The 21,183-nt window shown below is 46.2% G+C and overlaps 1 long non-coding RNA gene and 1 pseudogene across 2 annotated transcripts; one reads left to right on the forward strand and one right to left on the reverse strand.

Annotated features, from left to right (window-relative positions):
* The first annotated feature begins 3,696 nt into the window (after positions 1–3,696).
* On the forward strand, positions 3,697–8,038 carry LOC141572280 (uncharacterized). Its single transcript, XR_012497617.2, has 3 exons — positions 3,697–3,878; positions 6,309–6,412; positions 7,503–8,038. It is a non-coding gene; the product is annotated as an uncharacterized LOC141572280 (long non-coding RNA).
* A 663-nt stretch (positions 8,039–8,701) lies between these two features.
* On the reverse strand, positions 8,702–19,351 carry LOC109439952 (phospholipase A and acyltransferase 3-like; annotated as a pseudogene). The gene is made up of 5 exons (XR_016018396.1): positions 18,855–19,351; positions 16,114–16,221; positions 13,371–13,473; positions 11,158–11,426; positions 8,702–9,047 (listed from the first exon to the last, which is right to left on the reverse strand). The product of XR_016018396.1 is annotated as a phospholipase A and acyltransferase 3-like (transcript).
* Positions 19,352–21,183: the final 1,832 nt, after the last annotated feature.

Genomic DNA, 21,183 nt, shown 5'->3' on the forward strand with positions numbered 1-21,183 from the left:
ATCGAAAAAATAAAGAGGCAACCAACTGAATGGGAGAACATTTTTGCAAACGGTGCCTCCGATAAGGGGCTAATATTCAAAATATGCAAGGAACTCATGCATTTCAACAACAAAAAAACAAACAATCCAACTGAAAAATGGGCAGAGGACCTGAAGAGACATTTATTCAAAGAGGACATACAAATGGCAAATAGATATAAGAAAAAAATGCTCAACATCACTAATCATCAGAGAAATGCAAACAAAAACCACAATGAGATATCACCTCACACCAGTTAGAAAGGGTTTCATCAACAAGACAAATAATAACAAGTGTTGGAAAGGCTGTGGAGAAAAAGGAACCCTCATACACTTGGTGGGAATGCAGACTGGTGCAGCCGCTATGGAAGGCAGTGTGGAGTTTCCTCAAAAAATTACGAATAGAATTAGCTTATGACCCAGCAATCCCTCTCCTGGGTATCTACCAAAAAAATCTGAAAACATTTATCCATAAAGACACGTGTGCTTCAGTATTCATTACAGCTTTATTTACAGCGGCCAAGACCTGGAAACAACCAAAATGTCCTTCGATAGATGAATGGATAAAGAAGTTGTGGTATATATACACAATGGAATACTATTTGGCGGTACAAAAAGATGAAATAGGACCATTTGTGACAACATGGATGGATCTTGAGTTTATAATGCTAAGTGAAATAAGTCAGACACAAAAAGTAGAGAACCATATGATTTCACTGATATGTGGTAAAAAAACGAAAACAACAAAAGAACAAGACAAACCACCGAAAGAACAGAAACTCATAGACAATAGTTTAGTGGTTACCAGTAAACTAAGTAACCACTTAGTTTGGGGGGTAAGGGAGGAGGGGGAACGGGGCTCTAGAAGAGGGCAAATGGGGTCTAATATATGGTGATGGAAAGAGAACTGACTCTGAGTGGTGAACACACAATGTGAGATATGGATAATGTACTACAGAATTGTACACCTGAAATCTATGTAACTGTACTAACAATTGTCGCCCCAGTAAACTTTAATTTAAAGAAAAAAAAGGCTGTAACAAGAGACAAAGAAGGACCCAGTAACCCCACTTCTAGGCATTTATCTGAAAACACTGCTTTGAGGGGACATGTGCATCCATATATTCCTTGCAGCACTGTTTACAATGGCCGAGATGTGGAGTCATCCTGGGTGTCTGTCAATGGCTGAATGGATAAAGACAAGTGGTACATATGTACAGTGGAATATTGCTTGGCCAGAAAAGGGAATGGGTTCTTGCCATCTGTGGCATCATGGATGAGTGGAGTGTCAGACAGAGGAAGACAGATGCAATGTGATTTCACTTATATGTGGAATCTAAAGAACAAAACAGAAACAAACTCATAGATACAGAGAACATTTGATGGTTGCCAAATGGGAGGGAGGGAGTTTGAGGGGGGTGGGTGAAAAAGGGACGGGATTAAGAAGTACAAATCGTTTATTACAAAGTGGTCAAGGGATGTAGGGTACAGCATAAGGAATATAGTCAATAATATTGTAATAACTATGTATGGTGTCAGATGAGGACCAGATTTTTTTTTTACTACAGTGGTACCTCGGTGTTTTAACGTAATCCGTTCTGGAAGACCAATCGAGTTCTGAAATGTTCGAAAACAGCCAACAGCTAGGCCTCAGGATCTATTACTCAGCGGAAGCCACGAGACATGTCGACTTCCGAGGCGTGTTTGAAAACCCCAGCATTTACTTCCGGGTTTATGGCATTCGTAAACCAAAATGTTCGTCAACGGAGACGTTCAAAAACCGAGGCACTACTGTATATTTATTTATTTATTTTAATTTTTAAAAAGATATTTATTAAAATACAGCTAATATACAATATTATACTAGTTTCAGATGTACACTATAGTTATTCAACATTCATATACATAAAGAAGTGATCGCCATGATAAGTCCAGCAAACATCCGACAACATAACCTGCTGTCACAGTATTATTTATTATATTCCCTATGCTTTAGGGAATATGACTTATTTGTTTTATACCTGGAGATATGACCCTCTAATTCCCCTTCATCCTTTCCCCCCTTTTTTAAATTTTTCAATTACAGTTGACATTCAATATTATTTTATATTAGTTTCAGGTGTACAGCATAGTGGTTAGACATTTATATAATTTTTGAATTGTTCCCCCTGACTAGTCTAGTACCCACCTGGCACTGTACATACTTATTACCATATTATTGACTATATTTCCAATGCTTTACTTTACATCCCCATGACTATTTTGTAACTACCAATTTGTACTTCCTTTTTTATTATTATTATTATTATTAGTTTCAGGTGTACAAAACAATGTAATAGCTGGATATTTATACCCCTCACAAAGTGATAGCCCTCCTCCCCCAATCTACTGCCCTTCTTACATTTCCACTGTCTCTATTCCTTATGCTGTACTCCACTTCCTGCATATATATGTATGTATATATATATATGTATGTGTGTGTATGTGTATATACATATATATGTATATATATACATATATAATAAATTATAGTTGACATTCATTATTATTCAGCTTCAGCTTCAGGTGTACACTGCAGTGGTCAGGCACTTACACCATCCATGAAGTGGTCTCCCTAATAAGAGAAGTGTCCATCAGATACTCTACAAAATCTTTACAACATTATTGGTTATATTCAGATAGGGACTAGATTTGTTGGAATGATAGATGGGAAGAGGTTTAGGGGTCAGGGTGAAAAAGGTGAAGGGATTAAGAAGTACAAATTGGTAGTTACAAAACAGTCATGGGGATGTAAGTAAAGCACGGGGAATATAGTCAATGATATGGCAATAACTGTGTATAATGCCAGGTGGGTACTAGACCAGTCAGTACCCACTTCTTAAATTATATAAATATCTAACCACTATGTTATACACCTGAAATTAATATAAAATAATATTGAAAAAATAAATGATAAAAAAAAGAGAAGCTTTGAAATTGAAAAAAAAAAACCTTCATATTTTGCCATGGTCGCTCACAATTGTGAAAGCATTCACTGGGCACAGAGAGGTAGAAGACAGAAAACTTATTTAAGAAGAGAAATACTGGCAGAAGAGTTGTCAGGGCAGAGTCCAGAGTAGATAACTGTGCTGAGTTTCTGGTTAGCGGGGTTTTACATTTTTCTATGCAGGATGTACAGTACTTGTCTTGTTGCAGGGGTCGCCACTACAGTTGGCTTCTTCTAAGAACCATTCTGTTCCCACAGCCAGCTGAGGGAGTCGGAACCAAGAAGTTAATTTTTAAGCTCGTCCTGTTAACTCTTCACCTGTCTCATCATTTTATATGATGTCACTTAAAGTGAAATGTCGAAAACAGACAAATCGACAAAAAGTAGACTTGTGGTTGCTTAGGACTAAGAGTGGGGCAGACATGAGGGACTCGCAGGGTGATAACTAAAAAATATGAGGTTTCTTTTGAGTCATGAGAACGTTGCAAAACTGTTGTGCTGCTAGTTACACATATCAGTGAATATACTAAACACTTAAATGTTACACAGTAAAAATAAAGACTACTTGCTAGCACGAGAAAGGACTCTAGAAATATCTGTGAGGCAAAACTATGAACCAAATCCCAGACCTAGTGAGACACTTTTCAGCCTGTAGCAATGCAAACAGCTGCTCAAGTGCTTGTAGGGGAAACCAGTCGAGAAGGATGTGTCAAGAGTCAGCTCCTGCACGTGAAACCGTAAGAGGAGCAGCTGAGGGGAGAGGCAAAGACCTGGGCTGCGGAAACAACCTGACAATTTTTAACCTGAAATTGACCTCAGAAACTGGAGTCTAGTAGGCAGCTGAAAAGGAACAAGCTATTAGGTTGGTGCAAAGGTAATCACAGTTTTTGCAATTGTTTATAACCTTTAAACCGCAATTACTTTTGCAGTTAGCTGACTAGCAGCTGATGAGACGGGGCTATTACGGGAAATCAGGCAATTCTGGGAAAGCACACTGCAGGTTCCAGAGTGGAACTCACTCTGCATCAGCTGATCCTGGGAGGGCTTTATTGCAGTCAAAACAAAACCAGGGCTCTCTCGCCTGGGGAAACATTTCCTTATCTAGACAGGGCCCAACCTCACATTAACCTCTGCCACCTGCCGCAGTGGACAGTAGCCAGGCCTTGCCTTAATTAGACTTTTAATTTCAGAGTGAATAGTCCCCTCCTGCTTCCTAGATGGAAACCATCTCTTGGACAGCCCTGCCCTCGCTGACAGAGAAGGAAATGGGCGGGAGTGCTGGCCCCACTGACCCTCCAGCCCTCCTCCTCGCACAGTTCTTTGCTCCTGCTCCAAGCCAGGCATTTGCTGGATCCTGGAGCTGAGGGAGGAAGAGCACACAGGACCCTCCCTGACCACAGATGAGGAAGGGTGAACACACAGGACCTTCCCTGATCAGAGATGAGGGAGGACGAGCACACAGGATCCTCCCCGACCACACATGAGGGAGGACGAGCACACAGGACCCTCTCTGACCAGAGCTCCAAGCCCAGAGGGGGGGCAGAGAGCACAGGGAATCACAGCACGACATGACCCAAGTCAGCAGAGGTGGAGGTCCTTGGGGCCTGGGGACCCAGGGTGGCAGCTGGGCTTTCAGGGCAGCTTCTCAGAGGAGGGGTGTCTGATGGGCAGAAGAGGAGGATGGGTGTGGGAAGGTGGTCGGGGACAGACAGAGGCAGTCACACGGAGGCGCAGAGCAAGAACGAGCTCCCAGGGAGGGAAAGGGCAGGTCACTGAGTCGGCCTGGGGGGCAGAGTGCAGTGGGGGGAGAGGAGGGTGGGGAAGGGCCTGGCATGAGGGGATGGCCAGCTGCCCAAGGCCATGCCTGTGCCCTGAGGCCAGAGGAAGGTCATGGCCAGGTGGGCCCTTTGGGAAAGCCCAGTGGGTCTTGGGGAGACTGGACTTGGAGTGGTGGGGACAGGAGGCAGAGGGACAGTCAGGAGGCCGTGGGGATCACAGAGGAAGGGACTGGGCTGCCCTGAACCAAGTCAGTGGCAGGAGATGGACGCCAAAGTGAATCGGGAGGAACTTCCAGGGTCAACGTCAGTTGTTGAATTTGGCATGAGAAAGAGGGCAAAGGGACGCTGACCCTTGGTCTCAGGTCTCAGACTGGACGGCCTGGGAGGAGGGCTGGAGGGGCTTGTCATTTGCTCAGGTCAGGCACAAAGAGGAAGAACAACTGCTCAAATCACGAAGCTGTGGTTCCAGGGGTGGGGACATTAGGGAGCAGGAAGGAGGTTGGGAAGGGGCAGAAGGCAGGGATGAATGAGGACAGGGCGTCGTGACAGAGAACACCAAGCTTGGCCCCTTCCAGCTGAGTGTTCTTGGGCAAATCTCTCTACCTCTCTGAGCCTCAGTTTCCCCACCAGAGCAATTGGGTGATGCTTCCTTCCCCCTGGGGCTGTGTGAGGGTTGCAGTTATGGTAGGAAAAGTGCCAGCAGAGCCCTGTATGAGTGTGGCAGGCCCCCCCCCCCCATACACAACCCAGTGCAGGAAGCTGGGTGTCCCCACAAGGGCTCCCTTGAAGGCGCAGGTCCCATCAGGCTGCTGTCGGTTTCTGTCTCTCAGGTGGGCATCTCCGGAGGTGGGTGTCGTGACTGGAGGGGGCAGAGTGAGAAGAGGTGCCTGCTGCAGCCATGGACAGCCAGGGCAAGAGGCATGATGGGCACCTGAGGGTCAGAAGGGCAGAGACACTCAAGACACACCTGTCTGACGTTGCTGTGGTGGGTCTGGGGACCCGGCATCAGGGAAGGGCTTTTCCATGCCAGCTGCTGTGTCAGCAAGCTCAGTGCACGTGCACAGGGAACTCCTGTGCACATCTGCATTCTAGTGTGCACACACACAGCATACATATGCACAATACACACACAGAACACACATACACAACTTACAGACGTTGTCACACAACACACATACATGCAGCATACACATACACATACAACACACATATACGCAACATACAGAGACACACAACACACACACACAAACACGCCATATACACACTGGACAATTCTCCACTCTCCCAATGTAGAAGATCATTTTTCCAGGCAACCAGTTAACTGGCTTCCAGGTCCCCATGGAGCAACCTCTAAAAGCTACAACAGGCTGAAGACCCCACTGGGGTCAGGATTTCTTCCCCCACCAGGCTCTTACCAGGTGATTAACCTCAGCAAGGGGTCCCCAGGCCAAGCTGCAGCTTCCTAGGCAGGGTCCCTGCTGTTGCCTAGAAGCCTGTTTACACCTTTGTGGCCTTTTCTGTTGCAGTTTTTGTGAAGAACTGAAGCCTGGTGACCTGATGGAGATTTTCCGCATTGGCTGTTCGCACTGGGCCCTGTCTGTGGGTTATGTGATCCATCTGGCTCCTCCAAGTAAGGGTTGTTGAAAGCATAATTTTTAAGAGATTTGTTGACATCATAAGAACAATCAAAACTGAAACCCCACCAAGAGACACCTGAGTTGGTTTCTCCCAGAGCAGTAATCTCAGTGGGGTCCCACAGGTCCTGACAAAGCAAGGGGAGAGGTTCACGGGCTCCCCCAGTGAAGCCTGGCTGCTGGAGCATTCTCTCTCCAGCTCAAAACCACTTTACCTGGCTATGCAGAGTCTGATTTGACAAAGCAGCCAAGTCTCTGAGTGTCTGTGGTCTCGTACAGGAGAATGTTTGTCAGCGCTATGTCTTTTGCACTCATGATTTCAGAGAACTAGGTTTCTTGGAAGTATTTACTTAATGTTCCTTTACAGGAGCAGCTCTCACAGGCTTATACATAAAAAAGAAAAAGTCTCATGCAAATGCATATGACTGCCTATGAATGAGTTATTTAACTCATTGATAGCAAAAGAAGGAGGATGACAAAGCCAGTTAAAAGGAGAATGCAGGACACAGATGTATATATAGTCAATGAAAGAAAAAATACGCTGGCATAAGACTGCTAACCGAGATGCAAACTGGCTCATGTCCTACAGAGCAATGGCGCCATGACCTTCTCCACCAAGCGTTTGCACTGTCACTGGACAAAAATCGTCATCACAATGAGAATAATATATTTGCAACTTAGCAGTACATGGTGCACAGTGGACCCTGTGGCCATGCTTTCCCAAAGCTTCCCCTCAGCTTCTGCCACAACCTTCCCTCTGCAGGGATAGAACCCAGGTCAAAGCAGACCACCAAGCCAGCCTCACTCTTGCCCCCAGAGCTCTGGCCCCAGGAAGCCAGACACAAACCCTCTTCCCTACCCACTGCAAGTCAAGAACAAATGGCCCCACCCAGAAAGCTCACGCCAAAGGATTCCATCAGTCCACAAGCCCAGACAAGCCCACCACTAAGAAGTGGTCATAACTTCTGTTTCCCTGGGGAGGGCAGGAGAATGAATGTAGCCTCCAGGCCCTTGGCTGGGGTAGGCGGAAGGGAGGAACCTTCTTGGAATTGCTGTGGACTCTGAACATGGGTTGCTCACTTGCAGGCGGAAAACATTGTGATGACTACAGAGATTTCCATGGTAGCTCTGGCTGTCTTGGGACACTGTTTCGGCGTGGCTATCCCAAAGGCAAAAGCAGTGACAGCCTGAAGGAGCCACAAAATCCTGCGTTAGAATCAGCTGTGAAGTTGGCCTCCCACAGCTCCTCTGTCTGCTCACCCACAATCCCCTCCAAGTGAAAGTGCCTCTGTGGTAAGGTTTCAAGCATATGACTGGCTCCATAGGACAGAGCTGATTGGCCTAGTGAGGTCACCTAACCCAACAGCAGCCAATCAGTAGGCTGAGCTAGGATGTGGTGAGCTGAGCCAATCAGATTCTCTCTCAGGAACTTGAACTGGGAGCCAGAGAGCCACAGGCCTGGGGGAGAGGTACTGCTGAGCTGATTGGGAAGGAAAAGCCACGGGGAGGGGGTGTGGTCACAGATGAGGGGTCAGGGCAAGCCCAAGGTGAGGAAGCAGGAGTGCTGGGGGGTGGAAACGACAAGGCCGAGGAGGGACGTGCAGAGCAGGAGATAATGATACTAACTGCTCCTGGAACCAAGAGAACAGAGAGTAACAAGACAAACGGGGAGCCTCAGTCAGCGGTGGCTGGGTCACATTCATGGTGGAGAATCTCCTACACAATTCCAGCCTCTGAGGTCCCAGGCCTTGGTAGGACAACGGGTCCTGTTCTTGTCCACGTGTGTCTCCCTGCCCCTTGTGTATCCTCACACGATAAAAAGAATATAGCCCTCTAAGAGGAAACCCAAGAAAGGCAGTGAATGGCCAGGACGCACCTCAGTGTGTCCTGGGAAGGAACCTGTATTAACTTCAGCTGCCATCACAACATACCTCCAACTGGGAGGCTTAAATAATAGACATTTATTTCTTACAGTTCTGGAAGCTGAGACGTTCAAGATGAAGGTGCCGGCAGGTTCAATAGCTGGGAAAACCCTCTTCCTGGCTTGCAGATGGCCACCTTCTCACTGTGTCCTCACGTGGACGAGAGACAGAGAGAGCTCTGGTCTCTGTTCTTATAAGGGCACTAATCTCATCATGGCTCCCCCACCCCCACCCCTGCTGCCTCATGTCCTCCTCTAAAGCTAATCACCTCCCAAAGGCCCCACCTCCAAATACCATCATACTGGGGGTTAGGGCTTCAACGTGAATTTGGGGCAGGGCCACACAAACATTCAGTCCACAACAGAACCCAACTGTGTCTTTAATAGAATTCACACTAGGCTGCATTCCCCAAATAAAATCTTACTGTGCTTTTCTTTAGCTCCATTAAAATAAGCCTAAATGATCACAAAACAGAGTGAAACCAATAAACGAAACCCCACACCTGATGGCTAAGCAAGACTTCTTCATACTAAGCGGTTGCTGTCAGGACAATTCCTCAAGCTTATTGCTTTTCTGGCGTGTTTTTGTTCCGCAGGGAGCAGACGAAGCCTGTGGTGGCAAGCAGGCCCAGTACTGTTATACGTGGCATGAAAACCAGACCCAGTACTATGAAGACTACCCCGGCAGCCAGGCATGTGATCTCTTTGACCTGAAACAGAAGAGAAGGGACGTCACACTCAACATCAGGGGCCCGACCACGGATACACGCACCAAGAACCTTCAGCTCAGGAAAGACCCATCTGGAACTTGTCCTCTTCAACAAAACCACAGAGGGAAAAACTGGGAATGGGGATCCCAAGAGGGCAAGCCACCCAGGAAAATGTGGAGGAGGTGCTTGGTGAGGCGAGTGGGTACTTAAAGCATAATAAACCCTCAAGGAGTGACTGTGGAAAGGCCAGAGGGAAAGTACCTGGATGTTCCAGGTCAGGGCTGGCCAACTGGGAGCCTTAACGCAAATGTAAAGTTGAGGAAACCACTCCTGTGAGCTCTCACTACCCAGGGCTTGAGGGCACGGAGCGTGCCTGTATTGTTCTCGGTGTCCCAGAGGCTCAGCCCACCTTCAGGTACAGAGTAGGCACTCAGGATCGATCTAGCGAACAAATGTCTTGACTGTGGATAGCACTGAGGCTCTGCTTTTACGAAATAAGATTACCTCACTTATGCGCTGATAGGAACAGGGTTCTGGAAGAAAAAGCTGATACTCTGAAACCACATGATGATGCAGTAGACGCGTGAGGATGATCCCTGAGGGTCATGTACTCAGCACAGCTAGTGTGAGCTTGTGAGCCCACCCCTGCCAACGTCACCATGTCAGCAGAAGGGGCCAGCGAAGACGATGAGAATGGCTGCTTTCCAGGTGTCTGCACTGACAAACGTCCTTTAACATACTTATTTGAGTTGAAAAAAATGCCAGCTTTTTTTCTAAAAGAAATTAAGTCTGCTTTGGCTGAGTGGTTTGACAATAATGGCTTTCCTGACTAAATTACATGGCAGACATTTTTCATTAATTGAATGAGCTAAATGAGCAACTCCAAAGACACGAAGAAAGTATGTACATAAAGCCTCTATGTAATGTACCATGTGCAAAAAAAATTCATCCTTTGCAATATGTTTTGCAAATTTATTATTTTTTGAATGTTTGATGTCACCTAAAAATGTATGCAGGGATATGTGATTTTTCAAATTATTTTAGACCAAGAGTCGGCAAAATATGGCATGTGGTTAAATCCAGCCCACCACTTGTATTTAAAAACAAACAAACAAACAAACTTTTTTTGGCAACACAACTTGCCCATTCCATTGCCTATTGTCCACTACTGCTTTTGTGCTACAAAGCTACAAAGCCAGAGGACAGTAGGGAGGCGGGGACCATGTGGGCCACGGAGCCTGAAAGATTTACTATCTGACCCTTCACAGAAAACCTTTGTCTGGCATGACCCGGGCTTTTCCTCCTCCTAGCTCAAACGGTTCCCTTGGCCTATACTCAGTCCTTGCTGCCCTACTCCCTGGTAATCTCCAGCTCACTTTTCAGTTTCAGATTAATCAAAAGAATTAAATCAGGGGGCGGCCTGATGGCTCAGTTGGTTAGAGCTTGGGCTCTGAATGACAGAGTTGCCGGTTCGATTCCCACATGGGCCAGTGAGCTGCGCCCTCCACAACTAGATTGAAGGACAACGACTTGGAGCTGGTGGGCCCTGGAGAATCACACTGTTTCCCAATAAATTTAAAAAACAAAACAAAAAAACAATTAAAACAGACTCAGCACAGGTGTTATCTCTCCTGTGAAGTTTTCCTTGATTAGGCACGAGGGTTCATATCCCACCTCAGCACAGTGGCTGTCATGTACGAGAGACTCAACAGCTAATTGTTCAATGATTTTGGGCAAGCTACTTAAGCACTGTGAGCCCTGGTTTTCCCATCTGTAAAGTGGGGACGATTAAACCAACCTCGGAGGCTTTGGTTAGGGACCGTCTCAGGGCCTAGCAGCGAGGGAGGGCTCAGCAACAGGGAATGATTGTGATTCACACGATTGGCCATCACCTCCTAACCGCACTGGTCTGCACAGCTGACTTGCAGGTCTGTCCCACCCTCATGCCCACCCAGACTGTCACGTCCTCAAGGGAGGGATTCTGTCTGTGCTATTTTGTCTCCTTCATGCGTCTGTCTCCCCCCTGGCCCGGCCCACACTGATGCCCAGCCACTGTCAGCTGAGGGAATGGTCTGGTTCCTGGGGACGGGGACACAGGCTGAGGACGCACCTGGTCACTGCGGGGGACTCCGTAGCGCAGGTCGTTGACAAAGTGTTCACAGTTCTCGCTGGTCAGCTTGTATGGCATCTCCTGCCCCACCAGCTCCTCCGCCCGCTGGACGATTTTGCTGGGAGGCAGTGGTCAGTACTCATCATCGTGTTTGTTATTGACACGGTATTCGTCTTCCCTGGCCACATCACACAGCAGTTCCTTCTTCACTATGGCCTTGTCAGTCAGTAATAATGTGACGCTGGCCGCAGAAGATCCCGAGATTGCACCTGTGGATTCACACAGAGGAAACAGAGGGATTGGCCCTGGGCCGGCCCCCAGGGGCTCAGAGTGCCCGGAGCAGGCGGCCCATTGGCTGTGGCTGTGGAAGAGCCCAGTCATCCTGCCTGGCCTCCAACTCAAGGATGGCTCAGACCCAAGCCTGGATGACTTTGGAAAAGTCACCAGGAGTCCCTGGGCTCCGGTTTCCTCATTTCTAAAGAGAAGGACACTATTTCTTCTGAACCACCATGTGAGGAAAACACATTGTCTCCTCCATCTCCTCTCCTCAGTAGCCCCAACCCTGAATCTCTCTTTCTTGGCTTCTCATTTTTCTTTTTCTGCCCCTTAGTCTTCCCCTCTCTTTCTCTAGTCCTGCCCCCACATACCTCGTTCCCTCTCAGACTCCCCAAATGCCCTCATCTTTCCCCTTTTCTTCTCTCTCCCCAACCCTGCCTTCAGCCTCCCCTTCTCTGCCATGAGTTTCTTCCTTTCCCAAGGAGAGGGTGCCCTCTCCTAAATTGCTGTGGGCTGCTTGGACAACAGTCTGGCAATTTCTTACCACAGGACACAACAAAGCCTCTCCTAGATGTTTATGCAAAAGAAATAAAATCTATGTTCACATGTACAAAACAAACCTCTATGGGAATATTTATAGTGGTTCTAATAATTACTGTCAAAAATCAAAAACCACACAATGTTCCTCAGCTGGTGGATAGATAAACAAAGGGTTGTACATGCATACCATAGGCTATTACTCAGCAGTAAAAAGGAACAAAGTACTGTCACATGCTACAATATAAATGAACATCAAAAGTGTTATGCTAAGTTAAAGAAACTAGATAGAAAAGCAACATTCCATATGATTCCATTTGTATGACATTCTGTAAAAGGCAAAACTATAGGGATAGAAAAAAGATGATAGCTTGCTAGAATTTGGGGGTGTGGGAGCTGTGTGTGCAGGGGTTGACAACAAAGGGGCATACGGGGACTTTGGAGAGGGGCGTTAAGGGCACTCTTCTATATCTGCATTGTGCTGATGGTTACATGATCGTATGAGTTTGTCAAAACTCGCGGAACTGAACACTAAAAAGGGTAAATCTAACTATTCATAAATTACTCCTCAGTAAGCCTAATTTTTTAAAACATGAATTTGAGAAAAAAAAAAAAAAAAAATATATATATATATATATATATATATATATATATATATATATATATATACACACACGTGTATACACACACCGGCCGCACAGCTGCTCTTAATGGTTTTATAGTATGCCATTAAATGCAGGTATCCATTTTATTTGGCCAGTTCCCTGCTCTTGAGTGGTTCCCAGGGTTCTGGCATGAATGCAAAGAAGCTCTGGAAGGGGAAGGGCGTTTGGCTCCACACCCGCCAGGCCCCACACCAGCGCTCCCCTGTGCACTCCTGCATCTCACCCTGCACAACCTGGGAGGTGGGGACTCTCATCTGCTCTACAGAGGATGCCCTGAACGTAGGGGGTGAAGTCACATGAGCAAGTCACAAGTCGGTAAGCGGAGGCCCCAGGATTCTAGGTGGGTTGTGTGTAGTTGGGAGTCCCATGTCCCCTCCATTACACTGTGTGCAGCCAGACATAACCGATTTGGAGGACACAGCACTTTCTTGATCATTTGTCCCTCCAGCACATCAACTACACAGGCCATTGGACCCATGAAGGGATGCTTCGCTAGGACAGTGGGTTGGCTATAATTGAACCCCACTTGCTCCAGGAGTAAAGGTCAGCAGTCTCTCCGTGAACTTGATGCTGAGAAAGAAGAGCAGGTGATATACCTAACAGGAAATATCATTCAGCCAGTGATCACTGAGCGCCTACCATGCCAGGCACTGATGTGAGAACAAGCACATAATTGTGCAACTGTTCACACGCACCACCTCAACCCTTGTGCTTAAACAGAGAACCCGTCCTTACCTTCAACAGCCAGATGGACCACATATCCATTTCCCACATAGATGGCCCAGTGCTCATAGCCTAAGCGGAAAATCTCAATCAGGTCTCCAGGTCTTGGTTTGGCCTGCAACAGAGAAACCAGATACAGGCAGAGGTCAGCCCTCACAGGGAACATTCTAGAACCTGGCCTGCAAGGAGCCCCCAGCCCAGCCTGCAGATGCCCTCTGATCATCACCTGCAGGAAATAGGGAGGAGGGAGCGCTCCTCACACAGGTGGGAAGTCCCTCCTTTACTGAGGCTGCTGGGCTGGTAATGAGCTCTTCAGGGGACAAAGAAGAGATGGAGGGGGTGTCAAGAGGGGCGGTGTGGGCGAGTGTGCAGCACGGGGCTGTGGTGGAGTGGTGTGTACAAGTGGTTGGGAGCACATTTTACCTACAGAGCATGTTTGTGTCAACAAGTGAGTATATGATTCCCAGGAGGTAAAATGCCTCCTAAAGGGCCACCTGCCTCGTGTCGGGCCTGAGTGATACTGGGAGTTATAGAGCTCTGACGTGCAAAGTCCAGACATGGTGCTTCGGCACTACCCATGTTCATTATCCATAATTCCTTTGCATAAGAACTATCATTACCCCACTGGACAGATGAGAAGACTGAGTCTCAGGAAGATTAGGTAACTAGCCAAAACATAGTTACCTAGTGAGTACAAGAGCAAGATTGAAACCTAGGTCTGAATATTTCCAAAGTTATGCCCTTAACAATCCCAGAATGCCCCAGGCAAACCTAGGGTAGCTGAAACCTGGGCTCCAGGCCAAGACTGGGCTGGGGATCACAGGGTATGTTTGGATGTGATGGCAGGGTAATGCCCTTTTCAAGTTTGCATGAGCTGGAGGTATGTTGCCCTGGTCACACTCAGAATTCAAGATATGTCCTTATCATAAGAGTTCTATTTTAGGATCGCTCTGAGGTCAGCCAGCACCCCTCCTCCCCGGCTCGGCTGAGCTGGGGGGGCCACATGGGGTGCACCACCCTGACTGGGGTTTGAGCTGCTGCTGGGAGAGATGAGGATGGCAGTCAACTGCAAGTCTCATGGGGAGATACGTGTGAGAGTAAAGCCTTTGTCTGTAGGAGTCAAGTGTCAACATGACCAATGATGGGACAATTGGAGCATCAAAAAGAAACATCAGATATATGAATAATGATATGAATGTGTTCATAATGACATTTAAAAAAATTCATTAGTCACCTTTGGTGGATGCAAAAGAATCAGCATATTATTGTAAAAACTGATAAATACAGATTCAAGCATTTACTAAATGAACTGTACTCGGAGAACGAAATTAAAGACGACAACAAAACCCAAAGCCACAAAACAACACTTGAAAGGTCTGACTCCAAAGCCTTTACTTCTTTTTCTTAATTAATTTTTTTAATTCCACAAGAAATGTATGAACACATTTTCCTTGTTAAACACTGTGGGGACAGAGCCCCAGAGAGTAGTTTACAGGCTCTCGGCCTCATGTGGAAGGGTGCTGGCTCGGATGGTGAATGGCCGTCGGCTGTGGCTGATTGGCTGTCGGCTGTGGCCGGTTAGCCGATTGGCCGCTGGTATAACTGCTGCGGCTACGGAGGAGAGCCAAAGAGAGCGGAAGAGGAGGGCCGAGGAGAGCGGAAGAGGAGAGCCAAGAGAGAGGAACAGAGGAGAGAGTGGAGAAGAGTCGTCAGTCGGTCGGTTGGCGGAAAGGTGGACAGCAGGTCACACGTCCGGTGAACCCAGCCTCCAGTGAGACCGTGGTGGTATGGCTCCCCTACCTATGGCTCCGTGGGTGTTCCTTTTCGACCTCACCATATCCTGCGTTCTTGTATGGGGAGCGGGAGCAGAGACCCCCGCAGGCTGCCCCGCCTGAAAGATGGCACGGCAAGAAGTCCTCCGCGCACGACAAACGGCGCAGCGAGCAGGGTCTCCCGCACGACAACACACACCCACACGCACACACACACACACACGCACACACCCCAAAACCCACATCGAAACTGTTAGCATTAAGGCTAAGGTCCACTTTCTGTACAGCTTGGTGTGTGTCATTCCAGATATTTCCTACTCACTCATGTAGAAAATTCTACTCAGGTAGAAATTTTCTATATGGTGGAAAATCCCCTGTCTGCCTCTTGGGTCAGACATTTTACCAGAGTTCAGTGTCCTTGTCTGTAAAGTTGGGAGTCATTACTCCTACTTCACAGGATTATTGCAAAGATTCAATAAAAGCCTTTCCCATAGGGTCGGGATGCCTGTGAGCACTCAAGAACTGTGTGTGCTGTGGAGCCAAAAGGAAGAAGGCACATATGGAAGAAGAATAGAGAAATGGAGGGAGAAGCAGAGGGGCTGGTGCTGTTTGGAGATGAGGGGTGCACAAGAACACCTTCCAGGCAGCCCCCACCACTACCCAACCCCGCTGTGAACCATTTTCCCTCCCTCCCAGGCTCGGCCCACCAACCCAGGACAGTGTGACTGAGGAAGTGGGCCTGGGCAGAGGGGCAGGAGCTGCTCCCCCTGAGCCCACCGTTTGTTCTTGGGCCCTCAGGAAGGCCCTGGGGAGCCCTTCCTGCTCCCGACCCCATGCCCCACCTTTCACCTGCAGATAGCTGGATCTTCACGCCTCAGCAGGCACCAGTGCCTGTCTGTGCTGGAGCTGCAAACCAAGGAAGAAACCCTCTAATCACCACTAACAGAGTTAGTCTTTAAAATAAAAGTCTTCTGGGGACTTACCAAAGCCATCCTTCCCTCAAGATGGTATTTGTTGCTGCCAGTGTGCGTCGGCTTTTATTGTCTTAACAGTTTCGTTTTCCCAGTGACGACTCCCAGGCAAACAAATACCTACATTTAAAACCTGCATTTGAATCTGGGGATGTGCCCCTCTTTAAGACATTTGTCCAGGTGACCCGAGAGGTTATGATTCAATAATAAGAGGTTCATGTGTTTAATATTTAGATTTAGCATGGATTACAAAACAATAATAAAGGGGGCAGCATATAACACGGCTGAACCCAACGCTCACGGCAGAGATCTCACAGATAAGACTGAGGGAAGAAGGCTGAAAACGGTGATTAAAGCCTTCACTGCCAAGCAGAGAATGGAAGCCTTAGGCACTGAAACTAGCCGCCCCCTTCCTACCCTCCCAGAGCTCTCCCCGCCCCCACCTGCCAAGTGCTAGAAGTGGAACAGTAGCTGTGTCAGATCAAAAGAACAGAATATTTGCAGTTCTGAGAACTGTGGACTGCAGACAAAGATTACCAGCTCAACTAGTTCTGGCAAAGGGGAGGGAGCTGTGGAAGCAGGACTGGCTGTGGTGATGGTCACCACCTTTGCTCTGGACCACCTCTCACAATCCACCCTACCCCTATCCCCACCTATCTGGGCAGATCCCTGCAGGAGTAAACAGAACTGCTGAAACACACGGGCTCTGAATCTGGTGCAGGAAGAGCTTTGGAACTTCAAAAGCTTTCTGCTAAAGCTCCTAAAGAGACGGGGTGCCTTATGACCCAAGCGAACTGTTAACAGAGGAGAAGCCTGCCTTCCAGGGAATCCCCCCCATTGTGTGAGAAGCTGGAATAGTGCAGAGAAAACATAGCACTACAGTGTGAGAGAGAAAAAAAGGCTAAGGCTGCAGCCGGGGAGAAAATAAAACATTCTACAAACACGTACTGGAAAACAAAAGAAAGACCTCTTCCTATCAACCTGTTGCAAAACCCACTCCTGTAGATGTCTAGGAAGATAAATAATAAATCATTAACTGCCATGAATAACCAAGGCAACTAGACAGCACAGAAAGAAAGTGAAAAGTCTCCAGAAAATGAACTTAAAGATATGGAAAGACATTCCATGCTCATGGATTGGAAGAATCAACATAGTAAAAATGGCCGTGTTACCCAAAGCAATATATAGATTTAATGCAATCCGCATCAAAATCCCAATGGCATTTCTTAAAGAAATAGAACAAAAAAGTCATCAGATTTTTATGGAACCACAAAAGACCCTGAATAGCCAAAGCAATCCTAAGAAAAAAGAACAAAGAACAATACTGGAGGTATGGCACTCCCTGACGTTAGCTTGTACTACAGGGCAACAATAATCAAAACAGCATGGTATTGGCAGAAAAACAGACACGTAGACCAATGGAATAGAATTAAGAACACAGACATAAACCCACATAAATATGGACAGATAATTTTTGACAAAGAAGCCAAAAACATACAATGGAAAAAAGACAGCCTCTTCAATAAATGATGCTGGCAGAATTGGAAAGTCACGTGCAAAAGAATGAAACTGGGCTGCTATCTGTCACCATGTACCAAAATTAATTCAAAATGGATCAAAGATTTAAGCATGAGACCTGAAACAATAAACTGCATAGAAGAAAACATAGGTACTAAACTTATGGACCTTGGGTTCAAAGAGCATTTTATGAATTTGACTCCAAAGGCAAGGGAAGTAAAAGCTAAAATAAATGAATGGGACTATATCAAACTTAAAAACTTGTGCACAGCAAAAGAAACCATCGAAAAAATAAAGAGGCAACCAACTGAATAGGAGAAGATTTTTGCAAACAGTGCCTCCGATAAGGGGCTAATATCCAAAATATACAAGGAACTCATACAACTCAAGAACAAAAAAAACAAACAACCCAATTGAAAAATGGGCAGAGGACCTGAAGAGACATTTCTCCAAAGAGGACATACAAATGGCATATAGACATATGAAAAAAATGCTCAACATCACTAATCATCAGAGAAATGCAAATAAAAACCACAATGAGATATCACCTCACCCCAGTCAGAATGGCTATCATCAACAAGACAAATAGTAACAAGTGTTGGAGAGGCTGTGGAGAAAAAGGAACCCTCATACACTGTTGGTGGGAATGCAGACTGGGTAGCCGCTATGGAAGGCAGTGTGGAGGTTCCTCAAAAAATTACAAATAGAATTGCCATATGACCCAGCAATCCCTCTCCTGGGTATCTACCCCAAAAATCTGAAAACATTCATCCAAAAAGACAAGTGTGCTCCAATGTTCATTGCAGCTTTGTTTACAGTGGCCAAGACATGGAAACAACCAAAACGTCCTTCCATAGATGACGGGATAAAGAAGATGTGGTATATACACACAATGGAATACTATTCAGCGGTAAGAAAAGATGAAATAAGACCATTTATGACAACATGGATGGATCTTGAGATTATATTGCTAAGTGAAATACGTCAGACAGAAAAAGCAGAGAACCATATGATTTCACTGATATGTGGTAGATAAACCGTACTTCTTAAATTATATAAATATCTAACCACTATGTTATACACCTGAAATTAACATAAAATAATATTGAAAAAATAAATGAAAGAAAAAGAGAAGCTTTGAAATTGAAAAAAAAAGCCTATATATTTTGCCATGGTCGCTCACGGGTTGTGAAAGCATTCACTAGGCACAGAGAGGTAGAAAACGGAAAACTTACTTAAGAAGAGAAATACTGGCAGAAGAGTTGTCGGGGCAGAGTCCAGAGTAGATAACTGTGCTGAGTTTCTGGTCAGCCGGGGTTTTATATTTTTCTATGCAGGATGTACGGTACTTGTCAGCTTGCAGGGGTTGCCACTACAGTTGGCTTCTTCTAGGAAACATTCTGTTCCCACAGCCAGCTGAGGGAGTCAGAGCCAAGAAGTTAATTTTTAAGCTGGTTCTGTTAACTCTTCACCTGTCTCATCATATTATATGATGTCACTTAAAGTGAAATGTCGAAAACAGACAAATCGACAAAAAGTAGATTTGTGGTTGCTTAGGACTAAGAGTGGGGCAGACATGAGGGACTCGCAGGGTGATAACTAAAAAATACGAGGTTTCTTTTGAGGTCATGAGAACGTTGCAAAACTGTTGTGCTGCTAGTTACACATATCAGTGAATATACTAAACACTTAAATTTTACACAGTAAAATAAAGACTACTTGCTAGCACGAGAAAGGACTCTAGAAATATCTGTGAGGCAAAACTATGAACCAAATCCCAGACCTAGTGAGACACTTTTCAGCCTGTAGCAATGCAAACAGCTGCTCAAGTGCTTGTAGGGGAAACCAGTCAAGAAGGATGTGTCAAGAGTCAGCTCCTGCACGTGAAACCATGAGGAGCAGCTGAGGGGAGAGGCAAAGACCTGGGCTGCGGAAACAACCTGACAATTTTTAACCTGAAATTGACCTCAGAAACTGGAGTCTAGTATGCAGCTGAAAAGGAACAAGCTATTAGGTTGGTGCAAAGGTAATCACAGTTTTTGCAATTGTTTATAACCTTTAAACCGCAATTACTTTTGCAGAGTTAGCTGACTAGCGGCTGGTGAGACGGGGCTATTACGGGAAATCAGGCAATTCTGGGAAAGCACACTGCAGGTTCCAGAGTGGAACTCACTCTGCATCGGCTGATGCTGGGAGGGCTTTATTGCAGTCAAAACAAAACCAGGGCTCTCTCGCCTGGGGAAACATTTCCTTATCTAGACAGGGCCCAACCTCACATTAACCTCTGCCACCTGCCGCAGTGGACAGTAGCCAGGCCTTGCCTTAATTAGACTTTTAATTTCAGAGTGAATAGTCCCCTCCTGCTTCCTAGATGGAAACCATCTCTTGGACAGCCCTGCCCTCGCTGACAGAGAAGAAAATGGGCGGGAGTGCTGGCCCCACTGACCCTCCAGCCCTCCTCCTCGCACAGTTCTTTGCTCCTGCTCCAAGCCAGGCATTTGCTGGATCCTGGAGCTGAGGGAGGAAGAGCACACAGGACCCTCCCTGACCACAGATGAGGGATGAGGAGCACTGAAAAATGGGCAGAGGACTTGAAGAGACATTTCTCCAAAGAAGACATACAAATGGCAAATAGACATATGAAAAAATGCTCAACATCACTAATCATCAGAGAAATGCAAACAAAAACCACAATGAGATATCATCTCACCCCAGTCAGAATGGCTATCATCAACAAGACAAATAATAACAAATGTTGGAGAGGCTGTGGAGAAAAAGGAACCCTCATACACTGTTGGTGGGAACGCAGATTAGTGCAGCCGTTATGGAAGGCAGTGTGGAGGTTCCTCAAAAAATTACGAATAGAATTACCATATGACCCAGCAATCCCTCTCCTGGGAACCTACCCAAAAAATCTGAAAACATTTAGAGATAAAGACATGTGTGCTTCAATGTTCATTGCAGCTTTGTTTACAGTGGCCAAGACATGGAAACAACCAAAATGTCCTTCGATAGATTAATGGATAAGGAGGTTGTGGTATATATACACAATGGAATACTATTCGTTGGTAAGAAAAGATGAAATAGGACCATTTGTGACAACATGGATGGATCTTGAGAGTATAATGCTAAGCGAAATAAGTCAGAAAAAGCAGAGAACCATATGATTTCGCTGATATGTGTAAACCAAAAACAACAAAAGAACAAGACAAACAAATGAGAAACAAAAACTCATAGACACAGACAATAGTTTAGTGGTTACCAGAGGGTAAGGGGGGAGGGGGGTGGGAGATGAGGGTAAAGGGGATCAAACATATGGTGATGGAAAGAGAACTGACTCTGGGTGGTGAACACACAATGGGATTTATAGATGATGTAATACAGAATTGTACACCTGAAATCTATGTAACTTTACTAACAATTGTCACCCCAATAAACTTTAATTTAAAAAAAATAATAAAGAAGAAGAAGCACGCTCCCTCCACACTGTAAACAGTGAGTCCGCTCGACCAGAAGTATGGAAACAGACCACCTCCCTCTTGCCCTCTGGCCCACAGATCAATA

This window comes from Rhinolophus sinicus, chromosome 14 (assembly GCF_057876585.1).
Source record: "Rhinolophus sinicus isolate RSI-liver-muscle chromosome 14, RSI-T2T, whole genome shotgun sequence".
In the NCBI taxonomy this organism is placed as follows: Eukaryota; Metazoa; Chordata; class Mammalia; order Chiroptera; family Rhinolophidae; genus Rhinolophus; species Rhinolophus sinicus.